This window comes from Dreissena polymorpha, chromosome 7 (assembly GCF_020536995.1).
Source record: "Dreissena polymorpha isolate Duluth1 chromosome 7, UMN_Dpol_1.0, whole genome shotgun sequence".
Classification (NCBI taxonomy): Eukaryota; Metazoa; Mollusca; class Bivalvia; order Myida; family Dreissenidae; genus Dreissena; species Dreissena polymorpha.
In genome coordinates this window covers 16,789,670-16,802,233 of record NC_068361.1, presented here as the reverse complement: position 1 = coordinate 16,802,233, position 12,564 = coordinate 16,789,670, and the positions used below count along the sequence as shown (strand labels likewise).

The 12,564-nt window shown below is 34.8% G+C and overlaps 3 protein-coding genes and 1 non-coding gene across 37 annotated transcripts in view; 1 reads left to right on the top strand and 3 right to left on the bottom strand.

Annotated features, from left to right (window-relative positions):
- LOC127839152 (uncharacterized) overlaps window positions 1-12,564 on the bottom strand; it is a 158,239-nt gene that overhangs the window by 12,885 nt on the left and 132,790 nt on the right. For 2 of the 33 annotated variants that reach the window (XM_052367373.1, XM_052367388.1), the window contains exon 1: window positions 7,328-7,530. The exons of 26 other annotated variants lie outside the window; for them this stretch is intronic. The gene's annotated coding sequence lies outside the window, so the exon portion shown is untranslated. Of the gene's footprint in view, window positions 1-265; window positions 709-2,207; window positions 2,327-7,327; window positions 7,531-12,564 lie in introns of those variants that run through there. 5 more of the 33 variants (XM_052367378.1, XM_052367389.1, XM_052367375.1 and 2 more) reach the window with 4 other exon arrangements.
- LOC127839489 (collagen alpha-1(XII) chain-like) overlaps window positions 1-12,564 on the bottom strand; it is a 308,993-nt gene that overhangs the window by 188,902 nt on the left and 107,527 nt on the right. The window lies entirely within an intron of this gene.
- The window catches only part of LOC127839150 (ral guanine nucleotide dissociation stimulator-like 1), a 357,707-nt gene that overhangs the window by 255,554 nt on the left and 89,589 nt on the right, over window positions 1-12,564 (top strand). The window lies entirely within an intron of this gene.
- On the bottom strand, window positions 12,118-12,280 carry LOC127840248 (U1 spliceosomal RNA). The gene has a single exon (XR_008030510.1). It is a non-coding gene; the product is annotated as a U1 spliceosomal RNA (small nuclear RNA).

The following is a 12,564-nucleotide window of genomic DNA, read 5'->3' as shown; positions in this document are numbered from 1 at the left end:
GGGTCCACTTGAAAAACGACTATTTCAGGTCAAATAATCTGAGTTCATGCATTTATTGCACTAATTTTCTTCTCTTTCGCTAAGAAACGACCAAAAATCAGCTTTCCCAATCATATTTTGCACTTGCAGATGGTATTTCATTTTTACCTAAAGTTAGTTAAGTTCCCAATATAACAAAAGATTTCCTACACAAAATCAATGTAAAAGCAATAACTTTAACCAAAAAAAGTCAAACTTGTGCGCATAGAGACCCTCATAACCATACCTTTTCTCGAAGAGCATTCCGAGCCGAATTGATTCAAGCAATAAAAAAGATAGGTCACGCGGTATGCAAGAAAGAACTCGTCACGAATCAAAAGTCACTGTTTTACGGCCATCTATTTACCGGCTTCTATCCAGTTCATGAGGGTTTCCCGCCATCTGTCAAAGTCTTATGTAGTCTCCAATCAGCAGATAAAAGAGTGAATTTCTAGTAAACAACAATGTTTCCCAGCCACATGCTCACAGAAATATTCTTAAATTAGGTCATGGCAAGTGACCCTACAGAGAACCGTGTCTTCAAATAAATGATGTTCATGTTTTTAGAGAGTATAGCATTGCACTCCAAAAAGATTAAGTATATTGTAAGCTAAAGGTGAAATAAATTCTGATTAAAATGTGTTATTCTTCCATATTATTATCTTCCTATTCATATTGCACCAATAAATTAAGTTTGGCTGTATTATCTGTCCATTTTGCCATTTTATATCATATTTTCACATGCGCGTGTTTTCTGTCCGAAGAAGGCGATTTTAGGCCTGTTAAAGCCTAATTGTCCCTTTAAGATTTAAAGCTGTTGTGTTCAATACCTGCAACAAAATACCAAAACAAACCAAATGGACAGGCACGTGGGGCTTATGCGGGGTGGGGAAAAATGACTTTGCTAGATATTTTCACTCTAAGCATTTTTTTATAATGTCTTTTTTGTGTGTTTTTTTAATCACCCCAAAAATGTCAATTTCAAAGCCAAAAAAATCCAATTTCATCCAAGAAAATAAACAAGTTAGTAAAAATGAGTTATCAAAGATACTTTGAAGTGTGGAAATCAATAAGCTTCCAATAACTTGTTGTTTCGCACCAATAAAAGTGTGACATCTTGAAAGCGCGTTGTCGCTCGGAGCCCATTTATTTACCAGCCACCAATGATATATTCTAGCATATAATGTCATGGATGCCTTTCAAGTGCAGCAAAAGGTCAATATGCACAGCCAGCTCACATTTACAGAGGGGGTAATCACGTGACAAACAAGATGGCGACGTCCATGCCGAGGCAGGTATTTTTCGTCGTTTTATACCCTGTATTACTTGCATTATTATTCTTTATTCCGCTCACTTTCCAGCCATATTAGGAAGAAAGTTACTGGCTTTTATTTCATAGTAATATTCGCTCTATATCTCGACTTTACTCGGTGCGAAATTTCTTAGCGGGATGACCTAATTTGGGCTCCACTAAGAAAATTTGCGGGGAGTAAAGTCGAGATATAAAGCGAATTTTAATACGAAATAAACGCTTATCACCTTTTTACTGATATGGCTGGAAAGTGAGCGTCATTTAAAAAATAAACAGAAGTAATAAAGGGTATAAAACGGCGAAAAATAACTGTCTCGGTATGGACGTCGCCATCTTGACTATCACGTGATAACCCCCTCTGATTTAGAGGTTCAAGAGAATACAAAATTTCATAGTTTGGGCACATAGCAAAACTAATTCGAAATCATGGAGGATCTACAAATTACAAATGCAATTCCTAATGACAATTAGTAAGTTTTCAATCCGTATTGTCTTTCTGAGTTTTATTAAAAACAACGGTAGTGGATCCAGTGCGGCTAGAAGGTGATTCAGGTAAATTTTGCATAATTTTACGACCTGTCAAATTGTGTTCCTGCATAATGTATTGTCTTGAAAGCATATTTCGTCATATACTATGTTTAAATGCTATCTTGTGATGCAAGGAACCTCAGGGCCCAGTGAGAGAATCTTCTCCACAGCAGGAGACCCTGTCAGTGCTCATAGGGCTTGCCTTGTTGCAATCATTCAACTCTCAGCTTTATAACCCAATTGTTAGCTGTGATTTGCAATGCGCCGTCTCTTGCCCATGGGTTCAAAATTTAATCAACTATGCAATGGTTAAGGAACACTGAAACTGCAAGATCTTATCAAAGTTTACCTGTCTAAACCACAAACTCATACGAATGGTACCATTAAAACAATAAATAATTGCTTTTTATTGACTTAGTTTTGCTTTCGTACGCTGTATCCGCCATATTAGGTAGCAGGCTCTTTCGGCCCCAAGCTCTTTCGACCCAGTCCGAAATTTCAGGCTTTTTCGGCCCCAAGCTTATTCGGCCCCAAATCGACCAGGCTCATTCGGCCCCATATTTTATTACACCTATTAACTAGGGTGTATGATTGAATAAAGGTGTTCAAAATGACATATATTGTGTTGTCTGTTTGTTCCTTTGTATTGCTTTTGATTATTGATGATAAAATGAAATTAATTGAAAACCATTATTGTTTTACAAACTGTTACCAATGTATGTTATTGTTTTAATTGTTAAATTGTGCCGGCTTTTAATTGTGCATCGATTGTCAGTTTGTTTGTTAAATATTGCGTTTGATTAAAGGTGTAAATGATGAGCATTTGTTTGGTTTGTTCCATTGTTGTTTTTTGTCGGTTATTAGCAATTCTTAACGAAATTAATGCAAAGAAGTATATAAGTGCTATTATTGTGTTAATTGGTATCATAAGTCATTTTGCTGTCTATGTTATACTTTGGTTACTAGTTCTATAATTGTGCTGTGAAATTTGGTATGATATTGGATGTGACTTGTGTTAATCGTAAATTAATTTGTAAGTGTGTTTGTGATTGTGAATTTGTGATGGAGGAGGACAAGTGTTTAGTGTGTAAGAATGCCGTTCGATCGCTGCAGCATGGCATCACATTTGACGTTTGGGACAAATGGCAGCATCGCACCTGCAATACAGGTAAGTGTTTATTCAAATACTAGCAATAAAAGTTAAAATTCTCTCGCGAAACATTTAATGAAAACGTGAATTAATCTAATTGCCTTATTACAATTTGTTAATCTGGTTAAACACATGTATTTTACAACCTGATAAAGGTAATAAAACCGGGCATAGGTGCGGGTGCTATTCAATGGCTTCACTCGATAATGAAAGACGGGGTCGCATTAATTAATGAATTATGATATGGATTTTATTATTATAGTCTCATCCATATTTACATTTTTTATAATTTTGATCATATAAAACATTAAGATGATGATGCAATACAGGTAAGTGTCAATGCCAACTGACAAGCTAAGATTATCGACAAATAAATTATTTTCCTAAGTAAGACTGAACATGGGTCTAATTTGCAAAATTTTTAATTTATTTTATTGTCATGGTTATAATTTGCAATTTTTTTTAATTTATTTTATTGTCAGTTCATTGTCAGTTCAAAGTTTACTGATTTATCAACTTAAATCTACATTTTGTGTTACCTGTTAACCCGAATACACACCACACATGTATTTAACAACCTGATAAAGATCATAAAACCGGGCATAGGTGCAAGTGTGCTAGACAATGGCTTCATTCGATAATGATTGACGGGGTCGGAGTAATTAAAGAAAACAACATCTGTTTAATTAACGTTGTGTGAACGATGTGGTATATACAGAATACACTGTTTCAAATTTAAACATAAAACATGTCAGCGAGGAAAGTGTTTTGAAACATCGTCGTGTTTTTATAGGGTGCATGCAAAGGATTACATCCGTAGGTTGCCATTCAGGTTAATTTAACATGTTTATGAAGTTTATTCATTATTTTCCTCAATTTGTTTCGAACGACGTTTGTTTAGTGAAGCGCACGGATTCTCTGTGCTAAACTGCACCCATGTTTATGAAGGGGTGCATATGGACTGACAGAGCAGCCATAGCAAAAATTATCAAAGACTCTGGCAGTCCGTTTATATGGACTATATATAAGGGATTGCCTGGACCCGGGCAATGTTGATATATTAATTATTGTGAAAACAAACATCGAACTTATTAACAGTGAAAAGTGTATTTTAACGAGCAAACTATTAAGTGAATAAGTGTTACGGTTTCGTTTTATTTTGACATCGCTACAATGTTAAACGAGAAAATGGGTTATGTTTTTTTTTATAATTGTTTAATGTATTTTAGTCAATTTATACTTCTAAAACATTGATTACTTTAATTTAGATCTGAGGAATCCGGATCCGAAAAACTGCAAGAACCCATATTTGGATTCGGATTCGCATCCGAACAAATTTTTTGGATTCGTTGCAGCCCTACCATTTGGTATGGGGTTAGCCTCTAGATAACCTGGCTAAAAGATCTATAAATAAATAGTCTATTTATAGATAACGCAGGGAAAGGGATAGGCTACGGTACCTTGATCTTCTCGATTATTTATTAAAAATAATTATTAAAGAAAAACGCCTTTTTAGGTCTTAAACCAATTAAGAATGGAAATATTGGTTATAAATTTATATTTTATTCAATGAATTCAGAACATTTTAAGATTAAATATATTGCACACTGATAATAAATAGATTAATAATTTTGAAAACACTAGGGCTTTGTTTGTAGTTTAATTATATTACAGTATCAATTACCCCCCCCCCCAAAAAAAAAAAATCAATAATTATAAACAGAACAGGGTTTCATTCATTTATTTATTTATGTATTAATGTATTTAATTATGTATAAATGTATTTTTGATGTATGTATTTATTTATTCATTCATTATTGCGTTCATTCATGCGTTCATTCATTCGTTCATGTATTTCTTTCTTTCTTTATTTATTCATCTATTTATTTATCTATCTATCTATTAATTCCGTTTGTGCGTACGTGAGCGTATTTATTGGTTTCTTGGTTCGTTCGTTCGTTCGTAATTTCTTTCAGTCAGTCAGCAAGCGAGCGAGCGAGCGAGCCGGCCTGTCGGTCGTGCGCTCGTTTTTTTTTTCCTTCGTTCATGCGTCCGTCCGTTTGTTTGTTCGTTCGTTCGTTTGTGCGTTAGAGCTTTTCTGCGTTCATCATCATCATCTTCTTCTTCTTCTTCATCATTATCATCATCATCATCATTATCATCCTCCTCCTCCTCCTTCACCTCCTCATCATCAACATCATCATCATCATTTTTATTTTTATTTTTTTTCCATTTCTTTATATATTTTGTATTATTTGTACTGTTTTATATTAAATGCATATTATGTAAATGCTGCCACGTTAAAACAAAATAAATGTTGAATAAAGTTACAAAATAGATTGGTGATATCGTCACATAGCAGGAGGAAGGGTGCCTTGGGTACTTTAAGACATCTCATGCCGGAAGGGTGATTGATGTCGGTGTGTCATGCTACATTGTCCTGTTAATTGGACCCTTAATGTGATAAAGCCGCTTTTAGTAATGGTGATAACTGTACTTTATATTGCTAAACAATACGAGACTGCGAAAACAAATGCCACAGGTTATTTATTTGACTCTTTCTTGGTTTCAATTTATATTAACAGTATATTGATTATCTTAAGTGTGACTGTCTTTAGTTTGAAAAATTAATACGAAATTACATAAAAAAATAGTTGTTAATTTACCAATTGACTATTTTACCTGTGTTCATTTTGTATAAAACAACGATAATGGTAGCAAGAAATATCCTTTTTTAAAGATGCGCGGTGCATATCCCGATCGTGAAAATTAAGGTTGAAATAAAACGTTTATATTTAAATTATTGATTTTTTATGTTTTAAGTCGCATATCAAACACATCAAATGTTGTATGTAGTGTATTGTATATTTACGTATGACAGTTTGAAGTCATGCTGATATAATGTATAAATCAATAAAAAGGGCATATCACATTTCCCGTGCACTTGTATACACTTATTGTAGTATTTGCCGGGAAAGAAAACCATACAGGAATTATCAAGTAAATGAATGTAAACGCGTTATCAAACTGCACACTTGTGTTCTTTCATGTAACTTGAACTACATTTAGCACTGTTATATGCGTCCTCATATGGCATATTATGTATGTAGCATACGTCTGTTCTCAACGATTGAACTATATGGTATTTAAGAATTTCATTTAGACGCAGTTGTCTTTCCACACATTCTAATCACACATTTATGACTACTTGCGTTTTTTAATTGGACAGTCTAACCACAATACTTAAGATTGTCGGTTCAGGAACAATTTAAAAGTACACAAAGTAGCCCCGAGTACGGAACAGATACTCAAAAGTAGCACGGAGTATGACCGGTTGTCTTTAAGCGTATTTTCCATACCCGGAGTACATTGTAGTATACTTTAGAGTACCCGCGGTACTTTAAAGTAGTACCTGAGTCAGCAACGAAAATCGAGCCTTAATGGATAACGCCAGTGGAAAGTCACGGAGAAAATCTTGCAATTAAGTAGATGTACAAATAGTTAAAATATCTGTTCAGCTATATTAATAATGAATTGGTAATGTTCGTATTCGGTGGTTAGTAATAACGACCAAAATCTGGTCGCTACTAAAAGAACATAGACAGATTTATTTCTACCATTGTTTGTATTATTCGAATGTTTTGCCCCGTGAATATTTTCTCTCTCAAAAGCATCTTTATAATATCTTAGAAGCGAGGAGACGTGTGATGGCATGACAAAGAATTAGCAGGTAGTGATAAATAAATGTTGAGAGAGTTATGAGGAATGAGAAAGAAAGAATGACAAAAAGGGAATTAATGAGATGACAGAAAGAAGGAATAAGGAGGAATTGATGCGGCTTTGAAGAGGATGTGAAGAGTCAGTGGATTGAGTAAACATATAGGGGAAGAATTTTAGAGAAAGTGCGGAAGAAGTGAGGAAGAATTGTGTAAAAGGGAGGAGTAATCTTTTGAACGTTTGAGGAATTGAGCGGGTATGGGCAGGCAAAAGGCAGTGAGGATGAAGTGAGGTAGGATGAAGTCAGGAAGGATTGAGTAGTAGATAGGAGTAATGTTTAGAAATTAAAGAGAAGACAATGAGGAGTCAGTAAGGAGGCAATCAGGAATAATAAATAGGAAGTAGAATGATATACGAAATTATGTAAAAATTAAATATTACATATTGTTACCTATTTACATAATCCAGTTCCAAAAATAAAGACTCCTCTTTGTCTATATATGCGTATCGTAAAGATTATGTTAGTTGTACGTACGAAAGTTATTAATAAATCAATTGGATTTAAATTGTAATGACGAATCAATGAAAAACATGACTCTTACCTTTCTTGTATCGCCCAATTCAACTTAAATTCAACAGATGAAACGAAGCATCTAAAGGCGCAAATCCTGGGAATTCATACTAAGTACATCACGAACAAGCGTTAATAAAAATTTAATACATGTAACAATGTATACAACTATGAATATGGTTAACGTCTGTTCAATACAAAATAAAGTACTATTGTTCTCAAATGTACATGCACAGTAAAAGTCACATGTCTAGTAGGAGGTTTTAATTTAGGAGTGTTAAATAAAGATATGGTTAGCTCTTATCAGCCAAACGTTTAAGTCTGGGTGTTATCAAAGGTAAGAGATAAACTTTTAACAAACATACACATATCCGTATAAATAAAGGCATGAGTGATGTTCAAAATGTTTGAATGATCACTTAACACAGTGATAATAAATAGGTGTGTGCTTTTATGTTGAGATACTCATTGTTCTTAAAATAATAAAGGTAGTACAATTGGCTGGTAGATTTCACTTCAGCAAGCATCATACCAATACAAATATTTCATACATCAAAAAGCACCAAAAGGCGTCCGATATAACCGTGTAGTAATAGTTATATCGGATATGTTTCTGATCTTTCTAAACATGTTCCTTCTGCCATAAAAATATTCCATATAGAAAGTTAACAAAATATGCCTCTATTCCAATATATTCTGCACGCCAAATATTACACATTCCATAAACAAACGAAAGTTTTTGTTCACACGCAAATTTTGTTTTCTCAAAAACAAACAACAAAACAAACACTGCAGTCGTTTCCTACTTTAAAAAAGTGCACCTGCGATAATAAATATGATATGATCTTCGCCGTTATTATCATGTTTAGTTTATCAAGCATTCATCTCAAACATAATAGCAAAGTAAATTGTAACTGCTTACTTGGTTCTTGTTCAAGAAGTAAAATCGCTACAAAAACGCAACAAAATCCCGCACAATCGTGATTTTCTATGAACGTTTAAACAATATTTTCCTTCTACGAAAACGGCCGCTATTTTAAACGACAAGTAAGAAGTACTCCACCGAGTCAAATTAAAAAATTTGCATCTAACTTGAAAATGGAAATTTTCCCCATTTTAAATATACAACTAAAATACGTACGTTCAAGAGAACTTTATAAAATTCAAATTAATATTTAAGTCGCCCTACTTCTTATTTATCAGTTGCAAAATTACATTAACCAATCGGCGAAGTCTTGTACCAAAAACAAGAACAATTTAACAATTAATGAGCGAATTATTTTGAGGGCTGCGACCCCCACTCACTCCTCCGCATTTTAACACTCAAACGCCGTGTGCCCATCATTTATGTCCCGTTTTGATACATATTTAACGGTGGTGTATATAATTACTCAATTTAAAAGTTTAAGTTGTCCGTGTTAAACTTCCATCAAAGAATGACTACTGCAAAAAGAACTTCGTGAGGGAAATGTACAAGTTGAAATGAAAATCCGAGTATCCTACCAGTCTTCGCCACTAAAGCCTTTCAGCAACTTGTCGTAAAACTTCAAGTACGCTAAGAGATTATATAATCATATTATTAGAAGTTTTGCTGATCAAATGTGAATTTGAAAAGAACGATATATTCAAATGAAGGACAATTAGTTGGTGTCGAATAAGAACAGATGCTTACAATTATTAACAAGGCTATGGCATAATTGCAAGGTATACAGGAGACCCCACACGTTGCAGGCGCATAACCTTCATATTTCCTTTAATCTTTTCAAATGCAAAGTTTCATCATCCAAACTGATCTTCGTTTGAAACAACAACACTGAGATTTCGTTGAACATTCGACGGATTTTTCAAGATCTTTTGTGACATAAAAAGTGATTTACATAAATTTTGTTCTTAAGTAACGTCTTTATGTGTTTACCATCATGCATACACCTGTATAATGCGATTTAAGATGTGTGAAGTGTAAATTACATCAACCTTACATGACTAATTGAGAGTCATTTATTAATCTTAACATATTTACAATATCACAGTTTGTTATAGTACCTTATGTTCTCTTCGAGTTATTTCATTTTGTTGTTGATCGACAGACAGAAGGTAGGGTGAACAGGGGCACGGATAACAAACGTTTAGCCCAATGTGCATACCAATTCAAATGATAATACCTTATATGTACTTTATGAGTTATTACAATTTTTTGTTTTCTTAAGATTTAAGAACAAACGGCATTACCCTTACATATAGAGAATAATACGCGAGTGTCGCAGTGTACTTGAATGTATCCGGCATTTTAAAGACAGGGTTTAAAATGCGAACAACACAAAGACTACAACCGAGTAAATAAGATGTAACTTAATGTAATAATTTTCGTTTCGATATTATTTAACGTTATCTTTTTAATCAACTGCTTCCCTTATTAATTGGAATATTATGTTCATGTCACATATGACTTCATTGGTCGGCTCATCAATATTCACCACTATGAGGAAGTTCTCGTATATAAAGCAGTGTTAACAGTATTTTCACCTTAGGCTTCTAAGGTAATAAAGCACATTCTCATAACAAACCTTTAAGGGATTTTAGTTTTGTCTTTAACATTTGTGAATCGCGCCAGACAGTATCTTTCTCATCGGTCAACACAAAGACGGCTCGATTTGTGTCCGCACCTCCACTCTACATGTTAGTGAAACAAAAAAGAATGTAATGCTTATCATTTTGTGACCAATATTAACATCCAGTTCATTAAACGACTAGTACCATATAATTATTGTCAAATGTAAGTATGAGAAATTTCATGATTTAAAACAATTCAGTGAAGAGTATTAAGCCCACCCTGACACTTACTTTTAAGAAGCAATCGCAAATATATTTCGACGTTGGCCGCGGCTATCGCTTTCACAAGAGATGTCCTTCCACCTGTATTCTGGACAAAACCAATTATAATTATTATTTGGTTTCCGTGTAAGATTAAATTTTAATTATAAGTATGTATACTTATTTTCATTTTTGGCAAACACAGTTACTGACTCGAAACGTTAATGATTACAGTGATTGGAATTTAAAGTTTTCAATAAAGGTTGGGTCGAACTTCAAACTGTGAACATAAGACCTTGTATTTGAGATATGGTGTTAATTATAATAAGGGTAATAATTCGAACAAACTAGAGGACCACTATCTAATGTTACATAGCAAATACCAAACCTGTGGACCTTGAAGTTTCAGAGGGGATAGTTTTAAAGTTTTCAATACATACGCATAAGGAGAACAAGTTAACCCGAGGGCTGGGCCAATTTTGATAGCTGAGGATCATCAAACTATTATGTTTTATACCAAATACATGTATAATTTTTCCTAAATCAGTTGTTAACAAATATTTGGGTCCACGAAAAAGTAATTAAAAAAACAACACAAAATGTCAAGCTGACAATATGAATGATTTTACAGCATTATTAATATTTATGAACGAAAATGTATCCAAAATGTGAAACACAATACTGTAGAGTCGTTTATGACCAAGGACCCAGTGTTAAGCTGTCGGATTCTGTCGCTGAGTTTTACAGGGCTGCCGTTCTTCAACCAGACGACCTTTGGCGGGGGGTCACCACCCACAGAACAAGCCAGCACCACTCGCTCTGCCACAGTGACCGCCTTGTTGCCAGGCGGCGTGAGGATCTCCGGAGGAGCTGCAAGGAGAACTCATTCCATGAGCAACTATTAAACTGGTTAGAAGCACTGAAAGGGGGAGTAACTAATGAACTGGTAAGAAGCACTGAAAGAGGGAGTAGCTCTATGAGAAACTATTGAACTGCAATAAGGGGAACTAACTCCATGAGCAACTATTGAACTGGTAAGAAGCACTGAAAGGGGGAATAACTTTATGAGTAACTATTGCACTGCAATAAGGGGAACTAACTCCATGAGTAACTATTGAACTGGTAATAAGCACTGAAAGGGGGAGTAACTCCATTAGTAACTATTCAACTGGTATTAGGGGAAGTAACTCCATGAGTAATTGAGCCTCGTCTTGGGAAAACTTGGCTTAAAGCAGTCTGCACAGGAAATTTTAATGGAACAAAGAAAAATACAAATGGACCGCACATAATAAATTATCTCATTAAGGCATTCAAACGACATAACCCCTAATAGGTTCAAGGTAAAGGGTATACTGTACATTTTAAACTATGGCGGAGCAGAAGCTATAGCATCTTATATAAAACTGACACAACAGTTTTAAACATAAGCATTAAAAGGAGTCCTTCCAAGTTTGAAAACAATGATCTTGGCAATAAAGCAAACTACCTAACACAATTGTTCTCTCCACGCCGCTGTTATTCTGGAAATATTCTCTCGTCACATTCTGTACGTAGTCTTTCATGGCGACCACACCCTCCCCTACAAATTCCTGTATAAATCTGAAAAAAAAACATCAGGCCAAATACTGTCAATGCATTGAGAGAAAATTGGGCTTAAAACAATTTCGTAACTCGGCCCAACACTTTTGATGAATAGGGATTAAACATTTGCCAAGCATGCAGTCTGCAATGGCTGATGCTAATTGTTTAAAAGCCCATGAAAAAAATCAACAAATATTGAATGTTTCGAAATGGGCTAACTAAGTATAATTGGCAAAATGTTGTTTTCTAACCTTCCATTATGGCAAACTGCATTAACAAAAACGTTTCAGATTTTAAAAAAAATTGACTTCTTTTGGTGGTTGAAAAATATAGTATAAATCAATCTTTTGGTAGTATATGCATTTAATTTGTAAACGTTTGTCATTATACCAACATATCTCTATGGTACTTTTTTGAATTGCTAGTTTTTCAGGGTTAGCGCGAACGCAGACCCCACACAAATAAATTGCGTACCCGAGTAACCCACATTTGGGGCTATCGCAGGCGTCAGCCCAACCGAAGTGCAATGGAAGGGCCTCTTCCTGGGGAAACCTACTTTTTGATCAAGGTGTTCCCTGTACCAGGTAAGTATGATTTGATGTGTGTGTTTCAGAGTTTATTTACAGGTCCTACTTGCCTCTTCACGAGGTTACGGTAGCCCGACCTGCCCCTGTGACCTCTCAGGGGAAAAAGATTAATTTTAGAGCCAAAGTAGGTCAAATTTACCCCGGCTTCCCCGGGTATTCGCCAAATACTTTAATTTTTAAAAGAGTTCCGTGCACGTTGGCTAATTTGATTTTTTTTTGTTTCAGAGTTTATTTACAGGTCCTACTGGCCTCTTCACGAGGTTACGGTAGCCCGACCTGAATGGCCAAT